This window comes from Nycticebus coucang, chromosome 16, assembly GCF_027406575.1.
Source record: "Nycticebus coucang isolate mNycCou1 chromosome 16, mNycCou1.pri, whole genome shotgun sequence".
In the NCBI taxonomy this organism is placed as follows: Eukaryota; Metazoa; Chordata; class Mammalia; order Primates; family Lorisidae; genus Nycticebus; species Nycticebus coucang.
In genome coordinates this window covers 27812553-27829531 of record NC_069795.1, presented here as the reverse complement: position 1 = coordinate 27829531, position 16979 = coordinate 27812553, and the positions used below count along the sequence as shown (strand labels likewise).

Here is a 16979-nt window from a genome sequence, read left to right as displayed (position 1 = left end):
AACCATTAGGAAAACTTGTGATTTAGAAATATATGTTTTAAGTATAAGAAACTTTTTTTTTTTTTTTGGTTTCTCAAATACCATTTGAAAAATTTAGGCTCTATTAAATAATATTTTGAAATGGAAACTTTTATGTATAGGTGAAATGAAAAATAATAACTTATTGATGTGAAATTCACATAATAACATAAGCCTCCTCCCCCCCACCTTTTTGAGACAGAGACTCAGTTGCCCTGGGACTGAGTGTTGTAGAGTTATAGTTCACAAAAACCTCAAACTTTTGGGTTCAAATGATCCTCTTATCTCAGCCTCCCAAGTAGCTGGGACTACGGGCACCTGCCACAATGACTGGCTAATTTTTTTTTTTATTTTTAATAGAGATGAGGTCTTGCTTTGTTCAGGGTGCTCAAACGATCCTCCTGCCTTGGCCTCCCAGACAGCTAGGATCACAAGTGTGAGTTGCATGAACAGCCCCAAATAAACTATTTTTAGGTAACAATTCAATGGCATTTTACATTTGCAATGTTGGACAAACATCACCCCTATCTAGTTCCAAAATATTCTCATTACCTCAAGCTGAAACTTTATATTCATTCAGTTGCTTCATCCTATGTGGGAAATATTCAAAGTAAAAATAAATTAATTGACTTATTTTATTTACTTCTTACTTAAAAGGTATTAAAACGATTATGTTTGAATTATCTGTATCATTTCAGTAAGCTTAAGCCTATGTCCACACATTCATCAACTATTTTGGGAGTAGAAGTTGTCTAGGTAATATCTAAATACATATCATTTATTAAGTGTGTCGAAGAAACTCTGGATAATCTAGTATAAATAGATTTCTTTACCACAGAATTTTTAAAGATATTTTTCATATATTAATAAACTACTTCCTTTAAAAGTCTAGAGCCCGAGAGTGCAGCATTTCCCAAATTATTTGCCTCTGTTTTCCTGGAGCATCCTGAGCTACTGAGAGGTACTTTATGTCAAAAAATACACTAGGCCTAACTATGACATGGATGGATAATAGTATCAAGAAGCAGGAAATTTCAGTAAAGGTGTTTTAATAACATGAATCAGAGATCTGAAGTTCACATTTGCATAACGCTCTTCTGATAGAAAGAGCAAAAGATAGCAGGCAAGGTGACACATGCCTATAGTCCCAACTACTGAGGAAGGGGGATCATTTGAGCCCAGGAGTTTGAGGCTGCAGTGAGCTATGATCATGCCATTGTACTTCATCCTGGGTGACAGACCAAGACTCTGTCTTTAAAAAAAATAAAAAAATTAAAACATTTTGTCCAGGTGTGATGGCTCATTGCCTATAATCCTAGCACTCTGGGAGGCTAAGGCTGGAGGATTTCTTGAACTCAAGAGTTTAAGGCTAGCCTGAGCAAGGTCAAGACCCTGTCTCTACAAAAAAATAGAAAAATTAGCCAGCCATAGTGGCCCACGCCTGTAGTCCCAGCTACTCAAGAGACTGAGCAGGAGGATTGCTTGAGCCCAGGAATTTGAGGTTGCTTTGAGCTAGCTTAAGTCCATGGCATGCGAGCCTGGGTGAGCGAGACTCTGTCTTAAAAAAAACAACCCAAAAACAGCATTTAAAAAAACGTGAGGAAAAGAGTTGAGATTCCTGATTCTTGAAATTTCTTCTAGTAAGTTAAAATAATGGCTAAAGGTTTAAAAATGTTTTTATACATTATCTATATTTCTATCAATAACTCTGAAAAACAGGTATTATTGTCCCAATTTTGTAGATGGGTAAATTAAAGTCCACAAATAAAATAGTTGACTTGAGCTAAATCAAAGTATCTTTCTTTAGGGTTAAGTGATTTGCTCAATATATCACAGTAAAAAATGATGGAGTAACAATTTATGTTCATGTGCCTGGTCTTCTAAATCCTGCAGTCTTTCTTTTTACTCCACAGCTTTGCTGTAAGCGTGAGCTCCCACTCTAGTTTTCTCAGCCGTAGTTTTCATATTTATAAAAATGAAGGAATAGGATGATCTCCAGAGTGTCTTCCAGCTTTGAAATTTTGTTGCTTAAATCCAGTGCTATTTACTAGCCTGTCTAAAGGCTTTAGTTAAAAAAATTGTATTTATATATCAAGAATCCCAAGATCTCAATAAAAATGTTAAACTACATTCCTGAATAAATGAACAGCTTTGACAGCTGACCTTTATCTAAACCTCCCAGAACTCAGAGTGAGTTATAGAATGAAAGGAGGAACTCCGCTCGGCTTTTCTAAATATAGTTAAGATCCATGTAAATACATAGCTTGACTTAAACACTCAGATTTCTTAGACATAGATTGAACTTGCAGCGAAGGTACATATGTTTTCACCTTTGCCTAGCTGTCCTTTTTCATCAGATGATAAAGGGTGAGGAAAGATAAGAAAATATCAATATAAAAGGGAGAAACTGAAAATCATCAGCAGATTCAATTTGGGTGCCTGGGCCTCTGGTCAGTTGGGTGAGGGAATATTAAAATGGATCTGCCACCTTTAAAATAGCTCAGTTGTTATTTTATTCGAGGAAAAAATTATAATGAATACAGTTGGTCAAATGTCAAATGACCAAATGGATTTCATTGCATTTTTCTTCACATTTTTAATGTATTTTTTTGCCTAGTTATGAAGACCACTGTGTCTCCTCTATATTTTTCTAAACACAGACATCTGAGAAAATGTCCCTAGGCCAGGTGTGGTGGCTCATGCCTGTAATCCTAGAACTCTGGGAGGCCGAGGCGGGTGGATAGTTTGAGCTCACAGGTTGAAGACCAGCCTGAGCAAAAAGTGAGACCCTCGTCTCTATTAAAATTAGAAAAACTGAAGCAAGAGGATCACTTGAGCCCAAGAGTTGGAGGTTGATTTGAGCTATGACACCACAGCACTCTAGCCAGGGCAATAGCTTGAGACTCTGTCTTGAAAAAAAAACAAAACAATTTTCTTCTCTCTGATTATATTAAACCCTCTTAAAATCACTGCATTATAAGCATATTAACTCTTGTAAAAGAAAGATTTTACAGCTTTTTTTTTGTGGTTTATATTATTTACTTCCATGGTACTACAAATGTCATACTAAATATCGTTTTCAAACTGTTTCCGCCTTTTATGTTGATATTCTCTTATCTTTCTTCAATCTTGCTCTGTATTACAAATCAGTGAGTGAGCCTCTTAGCCTATAGAGTAAATTTCTGTTCTCAGTCTTGCGCTATATTACACATCTCTGAGTGAGCCTCTTAGGCAAATTTCTGTTCTCATTTTCATAAGAAAGAATTCTCCACAGGCGCCACCCAAAAATAGCCGGGCCTTGTGGCGGGCGCCTGTAGTCCAGCTGCTCGGGAGGCTGAGGCAGGAGAATCGCGGAAGCCCAAGAGCTGGAGGTTGCTGTGAGTCCTGTGACATCATGGCACTCTACCGAGGGTGGTAAAGTGAGACTCTGTCTTTACAAAAAAAAAAAAAAGAAAGAAAGAAAGAATTCTCCATTTTCGGATGACAAAATTGAAAACAAGCAGTCAGCTTAGGAGTGAGTTATTCGCTAAAAGTTGCTATAGTTTAACTGGATCACCTAAGGAAAGGGAATAAACTCTCAGCATATTTCTTTCAACATTTACAGTTATTAAAAAATAACCAACCTGAGGTTTTTATGAACCACAAGTGGGCTTTAACTTCATATTGACTTGGATAATGATCAAAATAGTCATTTTTGAGAAAAGGGAAGCTTCATGATTTTTCCTAAAGTGTTCTCTTAATCTTTTGACTACAGTTAGTCACCTGCTTTTCAGGCAATTGTTTTTTCCTCAGTTGTAAATTAGAGTATGCCAACTGAATTCTCCGTGTCAGTTTCTGTGCATATCATACAAGCAATCCTCCAAAATCACTTTCGTGAACTTCACAAAATCCCACGTTTTGCAAAATTTTTACCTTCACTCGGCAATCAATTTCCACAGTTAGCATTCTACAACTCCTGATGAGAAACTGAGAGATGGGATCCTAGTAAGTTAAACTACATTCCTGATGTAATGATGGAAGTTAACCAGCAGGCGCAAAGAAAACTCCCAAGTCTGATTCTTTTTAAGTCAAACATTTTTTGTTGAATTTGTTCATGTTCTATGGCTTTATGACAATGACAGGTCAAAAAATAACATCTGGATGTCACAAACCTGTTTAATAAAAATAACCTTATTGTTGGCAGCACAGTTTGTCCTTCATATTTGAATATTTTATTCCTAATAAAGTTGGTTCTCTTCTTAGATATCTCACCATCATCCACACTAAGCATTTGATTCCATTTGCGAGCCTTGTACATTCCTCCTTCACCCAAAGAAAGAGGCATCACATGTGAGCATAGAGTTAGCATTGCTCATAACTAGCCCTCTTAATGTATCCTAAAGCTTGCAGTTTACTAACCACAGAATATGTCTCACACTTCATACGGGTAATCCTGGACCCTCCCGCCTCTGGATAAGCAAAGCTGCTCAATAGCACCTGAAGGTCTCTGAGACCCCTGTAGAGATACGAGGCTTAGCCAATGGAGCTATATAAGGACTCAAACAATCTCACTGATTTATCCTAGGCAAACACTAGGATATGGCCCCCTCTGGTCTTTTCTGTGGGGTGGGGGGCACATAACAGGCTATCCTTACTTTTTATCAGAGGATGTGCATGGAAATTGTCACGACTTATTTTATTAACAAAAAGATTGATTTTTTCCCACAGGAACAATTGTAACAGCAGGTGAGGGTTGTATTTCTGACCAAAGCAGAGAAAAGCATACATCAACTAAAAATGTAGACGATAATTTAAACTAGTAAAATTTTGCTCAAATTCATAAAATAGGGAAAATATATTAAATACTTCAGTTATGTAATAAAACTACCTTATAGGATTCATTATTTGGGGGCCGGAAGCAGTGGCTCACACCTGCAATCTAGCAGTTATTTCCTTTCTTAAAAAGTAGTACATATTCGGTGGAATGATTTGTTGTTTTTTTTTTCAGCTGACTTTAAAAGCTGTCCAGGGACATTTGAATCAATGGCTTATTTTTTTCTTCATGTTTTTCTATAGCAAGCAAATGTGTTTTGAAAAAATAATTTATAGTTTCTGTTTTGCTCTGCTTATGTGTCATTCACCATGGAGAGTTCCAACTGCGTAGAATTGGTGGTGGAGTTTACCAAAAGCAGTTAGTTGTTGGACCCTAAAGGCCTCACACAAGGATATAAAGGGAAAATTCCTGGGAACAAACTTTCGTGTTTCTTAGTGGTGGTGGTGTTGGCTATGTGCATGGTGGCTTCAGGTTACCACAGCCCTCTTTGGACATGGCGAGATTTAAGGAGGCTACCAGCTAACTGCCCTCATCCAGGTGTTGGCATTTCTTTCCCTTAGCCCTCCTTGCAGCTGAGCATGTTGCTACCAGGCCCATAATTACTCCCTTCCTGTCTTAGGGTGGAGGACAGAGGATTCTCTATGACAGACCCTCAGGAGTCAGTGAAGTTCTGCTCTAAGGCATGAAAATATTTCTTGTCTAGAAAAAGGCTCGGTTAGATGCAGCTGAGCATACTCATTCTAAAGAGAGGATTGGTGAACAATAAATAAAATATGGAGTATAAATCTGCAGAGACGTTAAACTCCTGAAGTGTGCAAAGAATCAGCATGAACTTAAAAGCTTGATGTCAAGGATACTGTGTAGAAGGCTAGAGTAGGACTCGGGGAAAGCGTGCTACTGGCTGTTCTACCCTTATTTGCTGTATTGTTTGGGAAAATGTTTAACCTCACGGTATTTCAGTTTCCTGATCTGCGAAGAGGACCAACCTCAACACCAGCGATTATGTGTTTACAGATGAGATTTGCCTTTATTGCTGATACATCCGAACTGGCAAAGGCCAAATACACAAAGTAGAAGAAGAATGTAAGAATGTTAATTTTGATATTCTCCTCTTAACTACCTTATAGGATTCATTATTTGGGGGCCGGAAGCAGTGGCTCACACCTGCAATCTAGCACTCTGGGAGGCTGAGGAGGGTGAATCACTTGAGCTCAGGAGTTCAAGACTAGCCTGGGCAAGAGTAATACCCTGTCTCTTATAAACCAGCTAGTGAAGGGAGGGAGGGAGGGAAGGAGGGAAAGAAGGAAGGCAGGAAGGAAGAGAATTTGTTATTTTGTTCATATCTAGTTGTACTAATCAGGGTTCTCCAGAAAACAGAATGAACAGGATATATGTGATTTATGAGTTATTATAAGGAATTGGCTTACATGATAATGGAAGCTGAGAAGTCCCAAGAGCTGCCATTGCCAAGCTAGAGATTCAAGAGTACTTACTGATGGTGTCATTTCAGTCTAAAAGTTAGCAAGCTCAAAACCCAAGAAGAGCCAGTGTTTCAGTTTTTGTCTGAAGGCAGGAAAAGACCCATAGTTTCACTTCCAGCAGTCAGCAGCAGAGTTGTCTCTTACCTTGAAGGAAAGTCAGGTTTTTTTTGTTTATTCTGGCCTTCAGTGATTGGATGCAGACCACCCACGCTGCCCTACTTGGTCTCCTGATTTGAATGTTAACCCCATCCAAGAACACCCTCGTAGACATTTCCAAAATAATATGAGATCACATATCTGTCCACCTATGGCCCAGTCAAGTTGGTATATAAAAATTACCTATCATAGTAGTCAGAAAGGAAAATGTGTAGGGAGCATATATTTATCTCTCAGCTTTGCGGTTAGCTATTTACGTCTATTTTCCAAGAGGCTTTTTTAGAACTTTGAGAAACTAAGAACATTAGAATCATTTGGACCACCCTAAAAACTCATCCAATTCTGGACAAACTCTGAGTTGAATGGAACCACTTATGTGGAGAGGATGGTACCCTTTTCTTTGGTCTTTATCACAAAAGGCAGTGACTGAAAGCTCTAAGGTGTAATTTCCTTTCGCCAAGGATCTTTCATCCATGATGTCATCTGAAGTTTTCTTGAAATTCCCGATTTTATAATAATCTCTACCACCTTTCAGGGATTTCAGGTTGATGAAATCCATTGAGTAAAAGTGCCCATCTACTTTCCAAAAATGCTTCCTTCAAGTTTCAAGGGCATGCCTACTTTTTGGTTCATCTTGGACTTAAAAATGAACATGTCCTTCATGTTTATATATTCTACAAAAATATCCTTTTCATGGTCTTTACCTTGACACACAAAAATTCTTAAATTGTCATTATTTTATTATCATGTAGAACCTTAGCTTTTATATTTCACAGGGATTATTTCAATTGCCCTTGAGTTACAATAACCACAATTGCTATTGTATGTGAATAGGTAAAAATAGGGAAGTAGGGATAGTGGTAAGTATTGGAAGAAAAAGATGGTGATGTCAGAGTCAGAACCTTGATTTTCACTTTTTGTTGTGGGGCTTTGAACTTTCACCTAAGTTCTTGCTCATGGTCTTTGGTGCCTGTGAACACTGAGTTAGTTTTCAAGAGTTAGCTCCAATATTTATGTACCTTACAATTGATGCCTTCCTGGATCTTACATGGGGACAATTGTTTTCCTTTTCACTTTTACATAAAACAAATGCATATTTACTATGAAGCAAATGTGATTTTAATTGTAATTAGGTATGATGAGCCTCATTCTGCTGGCAGTCACTAGAGCCTTTTGGGGGGGGGATGGAGATAAGAGTAGGAGGAAGTCATTTTAGCTGCAATAGAAATATTCTTTAGGAATTTTTTGATGCAACAAGAAATTACAGACTCTTGAATGGTATGTTTATGATAAAAAGTAGATAAACTCCCATAAATATTAATGGAATATGAAACAAAAGCAAAAAATTATACAGGGTCAAACTAATGAGATTTTTTGACAATGAGAAGAAAGTTTTTGTAACAAAAGTGTTTAAGTCATACCTAAAATGGTAACTCATAAGGGGAGAGAGGTATCTTTTCAGGACAGTAGAACTGAGAAGCTAGAGAATTGTTACATAATCAAATTAGTGAAAAAGAATAAGTTATTTGAACCCACTAGAAAAAGGCTTAAATGTATTGATGATTAGATGAGATTATTGACTTTAATTAGGATAACACAAAAATCCTAATGACATCAAAGCAATGAAGATATCTGTGGCTAACTTGTTAATAAGTATTGTCAACCCAGAGTTGATATAGGAGATACAGAGTCAAGATACAGGAGAAATATTTGAAATATCTGAAATCTTATTTATATGTAAAAAACTTGATAAAACTTTCCAAAATTGAATAAAAATCATAAACATTTTTATAACTACTAATAACAAATTGTGAATGTGAAAGTTTCCCAAACTATGTGTATCGATAATTTTTAAATGCCAATAAATTGTCTAGAGAAAAGAATTAATTAGATGAATTTCCAAAACTTGTTATATATTCAGCTTTTTCAATTTTGCAATTTTTGATTTAGTTTATTATTCTAAGTATTCACATGCATGCCTAAGTCTATACATATTTTTTAAGTTTATATTCTCTTTCATAAAGTAGATTTCACAAACTGAATGAGTTTCAAGCTCTACAAACCTGAACCATCCTGCATAGCACATTTTGCATACTCTAGTAAGCATTTATTTTATTTTATTTTAGTTTTGCTTATCTGTTGGTTAATTACCTATGAAAGGAAATCATGGTTTTCATTTTTAAAACCTCTGTGCCTTGCACAGTGCCTGATACACAGTGGTAGAAATTGCATAACAAAAGATTATAGGATGAATGTGTGTCTAACAGAACATGGGGTGAATCCAGAGAAAGCCTCTCAAGGAGATTCTGAGTCCCCTGCTATCACTAACAAAATGCATTGAAGTATTCAGATGAGAGCTATTATACATACACTATAGCAATTAATCATTTTGGAAAATTTGGAAAATACTGCTTTGACTAATTCAATTCTCCAATGAAAGCATAGTATCATTTGTCTTAGAGAAGTTATTTTTTAAGATGTCAAATTTGCTCTTTACCCAGTGATGATTAAAAGCACAAAATTCTGTCTCAAAAGTAATGACCATTTCAATGTGAAAAAGTTTTTGTCAGAAAAATGCTATACACCTCCACTTAAAGAGTACCCTGCTCTCATCTGGCCTTTATTTTGGACATAAGTTATGCATCTAATGAATGTAACAGCTCATCTGTGAAGTTGTTAATTTTCATACATCTGGGAGGAAAATATTTAAAATTGTTTGATTCTCTTCAACCCTAAAGATCAATCCTAACAATTTTCAAAAATAATTTCTCTTCTAGTTGATGACTTTTTCTTCTCTTTGGTAATATCCTTTTTTTTTTTTTAAATGAACAATTGGAGTAGGGAAGATGATACACATTTTAAAAGTGCCGCAATTCCTTTCCTGTATGATGTTCAGCATCCCTTTCTTTCCCTTTCCTCTATTCCTTTGCTTTTTTCCTCTTTTATCTCTCTTTCTCCATTTTTACAGGGAGAATATTTTATCTCAGTTTGTTTTCTATTATACACTGAGGTTCATGATAGTTAGCAGTGAATTGTAATATCAATTAATTGGTACTCACATAGCATTTTTAAAAACAAAAGAGAAGGGAATATAAAATAACAGAGTATATAGCATATAGTGAAAATAAGTTTTTTAATAAAAGATTATAAAACTATATATATATATAGTTTAACATATGGTAATATATATATATATATAAAGTCTAATGTAAAATATATTTTTGACTGGGACTCACAGTAAAACGTTAAATGCCACTGGAGTAATGAGCGTTAAGGACTTTATAAAACTGTACAGAATTATTTTGAAAACCCAACCAAGTGTGAACCATAAGCCAGGACTATGACTATTTTCCTTATGGTGATTATTTGTTTTAAAATTTTTGTGGTAGCAGAATTTGGCCCTCTTAATATTAGCTATAATGTTCATTCACATTAAATGTATTCATGTTGGAATGGGTTCAGTTCACAGAACAATCTGGCTCTCAAGAAGGAGGTCAAATGAGGGGAGTTTTTTTTTAAAATTCATACCTAACAGTCTAGTCAGCTTTCCCTGCTGGGAGTTGCCTTCCCCTTTTATGCCTATATATGCTTATAAACAAGATTTATTTGAAAGGCTATTTTCCTCAAGAAAAAATTTCCTTACCAATAATTCACGTACCAACTTGCCAATAATAAATGTCTAACATGAAAATGACAGATGTGGTTTTGTACTAATGAAATGAGAGTATTGCCCACTCTTGTTTGAGGAATAAGTGTTGCATTCTTTCTTTTGCTTTACCTTACTTTTCCAGTAATTTCTGTGGGAATAAATGTGAGAAAGATTCTTTAAATTCTTATTTATATTTAAGAAATCTAACTCAGAGTTTTGTCTGAAGAGGGCAAAAACTTTAGGTGCCAAATAATTACTTGACTATTTTCAAAGCCAGTTTAGAGATTCATCAAGAAGTTACTAAGAACTTAACTATCTGAGTAAGAGTAAGAGGTAGAAAAAGAGCATGATCTGTTTCTATTATTTTATACAAAATAAACCCTGAAGGAGTGATATCAGGCAATATGGGTTATAGGACTTTCTCTACCTATAGCTTTCATTTGCCTTTGTCTGCTATTCCAACTTTATAAATAGCAGACAAATTTATAAAGACCAACTTTATACATTTCTTGAACATGTCTAGCAGTGACTAATAAAGCATTATTGCAATGGGGGTATCCAAAAAGTTTTGTTGGGTAGGTGGACTTCTGGTGCCTTGAAGACTCAATAAGTGTCAGCAGAAACCACACAGAAACATAGAATGTCATAGTTTAAAGAACCTCAGAGATCCCAATTTAGAGATTTAGACACCGTGCTCAACAGTACACAGCCGTGAATGTGGAGGAAGTATGGTCTTCAAACCTCGGACTTCTGAGTCTAGTTGAGTGCTAATTCCAGTGACAGTTGGTTCGGATCTCTTCAAATCCTCTCAGATAGGCTGTGATGGTGTACCCCTAAGATAAGGCCATGGCCAGATGTGGCCAGCCACAAACACAAGACAACTACATAGGCATATGTTCTACCACAAAAGTTCAAACGCACATGTGTATTCTACGAAATCTATCTAAATGTTTCCAATTACCTATGATAGGGCAAATCATGTGCCAGAAAGGTGAACTTTAATTTTGCTCCGACTTGGTGAATTTTTGGACACACGTATCACCACATATCTCTGAGGCATTATATGTACCACCCAGTGCTACCTTAACTTTTCTGTGTCAATTATGAAGACAGGAAGAGAAGATGGGTCAACTCAATCCACTGGTAGATGATGCTTATTAGGATTTTGTAGCTAAAATAAAACATCCATTTTAATGAGTCTCTAGCCATTAAGATCTTGTAACAAGTGATTCTCTTCAAATTTGCATTGGGTCATGTTACTCCAAATTAAATTTTAACTGGTACAGCATACTTGTTAAAGAATATTTAAAATATCATCTTCTACCTATCTTTAGTTGTTGTGTTCTCTCTCTCTCTCGATTTCAGGAAACCCAGACATGTTTGTGTAATTCACTGAATCTCTAATAATCTCACCTTGAGTGAACCCATCCATCACAGGAGATGCCCTTTCCAGATTGTATTGACTCATACCTATCTATAACATGCTTTATTTGTAAATGATCACTAACATTTTTAATAAGTTAACTTTTATTTTGAACATAAATTAACCCATTTTTTAGTAGCTTGTGTTGTCTGAAAAGGTAGAGCTTCTATTGGCCTTTCAGTTCCTTCAGTCTTCTAATTGCAGACTTTACTGTAACAGCAAAGTGGTATTGTAGGTCCAGGCACCACCAGCTACTGTTTTCATGCAGGAACCACAGTGCCAGATCCCCATAGCTCGTCTCTTCATCTTGGTTTTGCCACAGAAGGAGCAAGTGTACTTGGCGTACTGGCTGATTTCAATCTTCTTCACCATTTTCCGGAGGGAGACACCAGAGCAGGTCCTGTATGTACCGACGATCCCGACCTTCTTGGTGCATTTAGCCATGTCTCCACGAACCAGGCCTGAGCCCAGAGAGCTAAGTTTTAAATTTTTATGAACTGTTTTAGTGTCCCTCTAGGATTTCAAATAATGCGGTGAGAACAATGAGTTCTGATGTGGTTCCCAAGGCTAAGAAATAAAACAGATAACTTTTCAACATTCTATCTAAAGTTTAATCTTAAGCCAAATCATAAGAGCCTGAGTCTTTTGAAAATGTTTTTGAAATTAAGTCCTCATTTGGTGTGCTGTCCTTTTCCTGTCTTAGCACTCATCACACCTTACTGTACGAGCTTGATAATTATTAGTCCCTCTTGGGAGACTTTCCAATGTATGACCTCAGACTGAGACCGTCTTTTTACCAGTCTGTCAATGATTTGCACCTCGTCTAGTACTAAGCACATTATTGGCATAAAACAATTTTTTTTTTAATTAATGAGATTGACTAGTGGTAAGATTTTGCCCGATACAATACTTGTGTATTGGTTAGGGCATACCATTATTTGAATAGTACCATATTTAGTAATTGAAAGCAGTAGAAATATGTGTACATATTTTTCAGCTTTATTTCCATAATTACCTGAAAGGCTCTTAAAACACCTTGAATGTCAAACAGACATAGCTAGCTTTACTGTAAGGTGGACTGCTGCTCAACAGAAACCCTGCACAGGTAAGAATTTCTAGGACCCTTTCAGATATTGGTGGGACCTGAACTTCAGAATATGTGCAACATTGAACTCAAATATTCTCTTCAAATTTATTTGTCAAAAAATAAAAACACATTTTACTACTATGCAATGTTAAGATTTATGGTGAAATAGGCATGTAATTTTGAAATAAGTATAAGATATTAGGGGAGTGCTGCATTTTTTTACAAATACAAGTATACGATTTTAAGGTTTTGAATATTACTGTACAGTGACACCATCAACACATATCTCAAATACCACAATGATGCAAAGTATTAAATGGTGGCTCATGAACATGTTTCCTCTTCATTGATAGAAATGAAATCATGCATGATAAATCTGCATGTAATTTAAACTACCTTGAGATCACGTGGTGGGCAACTTCTGGAGGTTAAAGGCAAATGATAGATACACGAAAACCAAGTAGAATTAAGAACCTATAACACAGGTGAAGTAGAAAGCCAACGAAAAAGTGAATTTTCCAGCAAAAGCAAAGAAACTCCCCCAACTGGCATTAACAAGAGCTTGGCTAGTACAGACTGTCGAGTTGTTAGTGGAATAATTTACGACAAGGTTGCTAAGCTGGACCAGTCGGAAAGGCCAGCTGGAGGGTGGATGTGAGTGGTGTCAGCATCGCCATGGAGGCTAGAGACGGGAATATCATGAAGTACCAAAGAAAAGTAATTGTTAACGTGCAATTTTACATCACCACATTTTTAAAGAAGAAGGACAAACTGAAGATTTTTGCAGACAAATAAAAACCAAGAACATTTCTCACCAGCACACCTGCATTAAAGATAAACTGACATTAAAGGAAGTTCTGAAATGTGAAAAGACACGGTCTTCTGTAACTGTAAGCAAACTCTTAGCAGATAATTACATTTTCTAACTAATGGGATAAAAATAAAGAAAAACAAATACAAAACAACAAGAAAATACAAATTGAAAAATGACTGATTTAGACGAAAGCATTCTGAGTTCCTTAATTCAGGAGCACTTGAAAGAGATTGATTAATTTTTGTGTGCAAGTGAACCAACATGTTAAATTTTCTAAAAACACCAGCTGATAGAATAGAATGTTTCAACATCAAAGGACAGAAGGAAAAAGCTTGGATTTTAAATGAAGTGATTTAATAAATACTCAGTTAAGCATGTAGAATTAAAGTACTGACAGCAGAGGGCAGGGTGTCCCTGAGACTGTGCTGGTATTTCTTGAAATTACAGAGTATCTCATGTTAGTCCCAAAACCGTATATTTCAGGCATTGAGCCAGATATTAAAGATTTGATGTTTCAAAAAAATACTGATGACACAATTTACTTTTTATTAAAAACAGAAATTCTGATATGATCTGTGTGATATTAAAACCAACCTTCTAGACAGAAATGCTATATTTATTATTAGTCTCTGGATTTAGGATATCTATTTTTTGCTAATACATATTGAGAGTCTTTTTTTTTTTTAATGCTGAAAATAATTTGAGGTCTCTCGATTAAAAAAGAGAAAAAGAAAAAAGGGATTAAAGATCGCATTTAGGGTAGTGAGAGGCCCAATCCTTAAATCAATAGACAATCTCTAACTTATGGCTGACATTGTTTCTAGATATGGTTCTTTGCCTGTATCCTTTTCTAGTCTATAAAGTAACTTTAAAAATCCTTCTAGGATTCTGAGTCCCTTACAGGATCTTTGCAGTTTAGTGCAGACAAAACTTGGTCTTATATCCTGTTGTAGGTAACTGTCTTAATATATTGGAAACATTCAAATATGTTTTCCTTTCTGAGATATTTTATACTGCTGCCCTTTTTGTGTTAATTATTTTAATTAACGTGTCAAAGTCCAGAGTGTAACTGGACTTTACATTTTATTGCTAAGTTGGGATGGCCTAAGTTATCTTATGATAACCAGTGACCTAAAACATCAGTGACAAACATCTACAAAATTTTGCTTCTCACTCATGCTACACGTGTAGCTCCTCTGGGTTGGTCTCTTTGCTTTCTGAGGCTGTCTTCACTGGACCCCAGGTGGATGGGACAACTCGTATCTGAAATATTCTAGTCTCATAGCACAGAAGAAGAAAGGACCTGGCAAACTACATAGTAGCTCTTAAAGTTTCTTCTTGCCAATGACACATGTCACTCCTCCCTTTCCACAAGTCGTATGGCCAAGGCTGACGTCAGTGAGGGTGCAGGCACTTGCCAAAAATAACTATTGATTAGAGTGTTCTTATGATACTTCTTACAGAGCTAGACAAAAGTTTCAGTGGCTTATATAAACTACTCATGCAGATAAAATACTTCAACTTGTATTCTCTGCATACCTGTTTTGTTGTTTGTTTATTTATTTATTATTGTTGGGGATTCATTGAGGGTACAATAAGCCAGGTTACACTGATTGCATTTGTTAGGTAAAGTCCCTCTTGCAATCATGTCTTGCCCCCAGAAGGTGTGGCACACAAAGCCCCACCCCCCTCCCTCCATCCCTTTCTCTGCTTTTCCTCCCCCCCATGACCTTAATTGTCATTAATTATCCTCATATCAAAATTGAGTACATAGGATTCATGCTTCTCTATTCTTGTGATGCTTTACTAAGAATAATGTCTTCCACTCCCATCCAGGTTAATACGAAGGATGTTTGTTGTTTAGTCTTCAGCCCCTGAGAATTCCAGAGAAAGTGCTTTAGGAATCTAGCATAAAAAGTGCTTGAGTCCTTGATAGGTGCTTGGAAACGGTGACTATAAGTGCAACCAGAGATAAGGCAACCATTTTCCCATAGGCTAATTGATATAGTTAATAAATAAGGATTAAGTTCCTACAGGACATTTCTGGTCACAAAAAATCAGCAAATTTCTAAATAAAGACCTAAACACATTTCCAATATTAAACTTTGAAATAAATATGAGCTATACATGTACTTAAGGCTGATTAACAAAAGCAAGAGAATTATTTATTGGTTTATTCCAGTTCAGAGTCACAAGTGGCTGGAATCTCTCCTGGCAGCTCAAGAAGAAAGACAGGACGCCATCTCATCACAGGGACACACATCACACACCTGCCCACACTCATACCTGGACCACCTAGACACACCTGTTCATCTAATGCATACATCTTTGCGATTGGAAGGAAACCAATGAATATAGTGTTTTAAAGAATATTTATGGGATTGGTTAACAATGACTTTGGTGAGCAATTTTATTACAGAGGATTCAGATTTATAAGAAATTAGCTAAAATACCTAGTAATGTTAAGACTAAGAGTTTAAATTTTATGACTCTCCTCTCTCTTGCCCATGTTCATGTAACTTCTGAATTATTTTAGAACTCTTACATTATTATCTTGATTTACTCTCTAGTCATAGATGTGACTCTTAAATGTTTGGTGAAGATTATTATTAAAAAATGAAAATAATTATTTTTCAATTCTACTTTATTTTTTTATTTTTATTATTTTTTTTTGTGTGTGTGGTTTTTGGCCGGGGCTAGGTTTGAACCCGCCACCTCCGGCATATGGGACCAGCGCCCTACTCCTTGAGCCATAGGCACTGTCCTCAATTCTACTTTATAAATATAAGAAAACCTAAATGTGATTAGAATAGTGTTCCCTACTACTTTGAATTTTAAACAACTTAAAATGGCTGTAGTTATATTGTCCAGTATTATTATACGCATGAGACAAAATTGCAAAGTGACAATAATTTCAATAAGTAAAAGTATAGGTGATAAGATTTGTTAAATTAAATATTCTGTATTGAAAAGGAGCCCAAACTCATCTCCTTCTTTCCCCCTCCATTTTAGAAGGTGCTGAGTTTGGTCCAAATTTCAGTCTGTGGATCTGTCCTGATATAATGTTGTTAAACTCACAATTTGTTTGGGGCGGGTCATACTTTGTTTATACACTCTCAGCATCCAAGTCTTTTTGTCCACCAGATCATCATAAGTGACAATTCACTTTAAATTTTAAAATTTGCACCTATTTTATTTGTCATCTAAAAAACATTAAGAAATTCACACTGGTCAGCTTCTTTAGAACATGATTGTATTGAGAGCCAAAAGGATATTTAAGAAAGAGCGAGCCTACATATGGAAAGATCACAATATCTATTTTGTTGCTTGAAAATGTAGTTATTAAAGGCATGGACTTGAGTTTGCATCTTGCTCTACTGCGTTCTAGATCAGAGGATGACAAACCACAGCTAGTGGACCCATTGCTTTGTAGGCCACACACAAGCATGTTCATTTGTTTAAATACCTATAGCTGCTTTTGTGCAGCAACAGGGGAGCTGTTCTACCTTATGGATGGCAAGTCTATCATATTTAATGG

The 16979-nt window shown here is 36.0% G+C and overlaps 1 pseudogene; it reads right to left on the bottom strand.

Moving 5' to 3' along the window:
* Positions 1–11706: 11706 nt before the first annotated feature.
* LOC128567964 (60S ribosomal protein L37a-like) lies at positions 11707–11984 on the bottom strand (annotated as a pseudogene).
* Positions 11985–16979: the final 4995 nt, after the last annotated feature.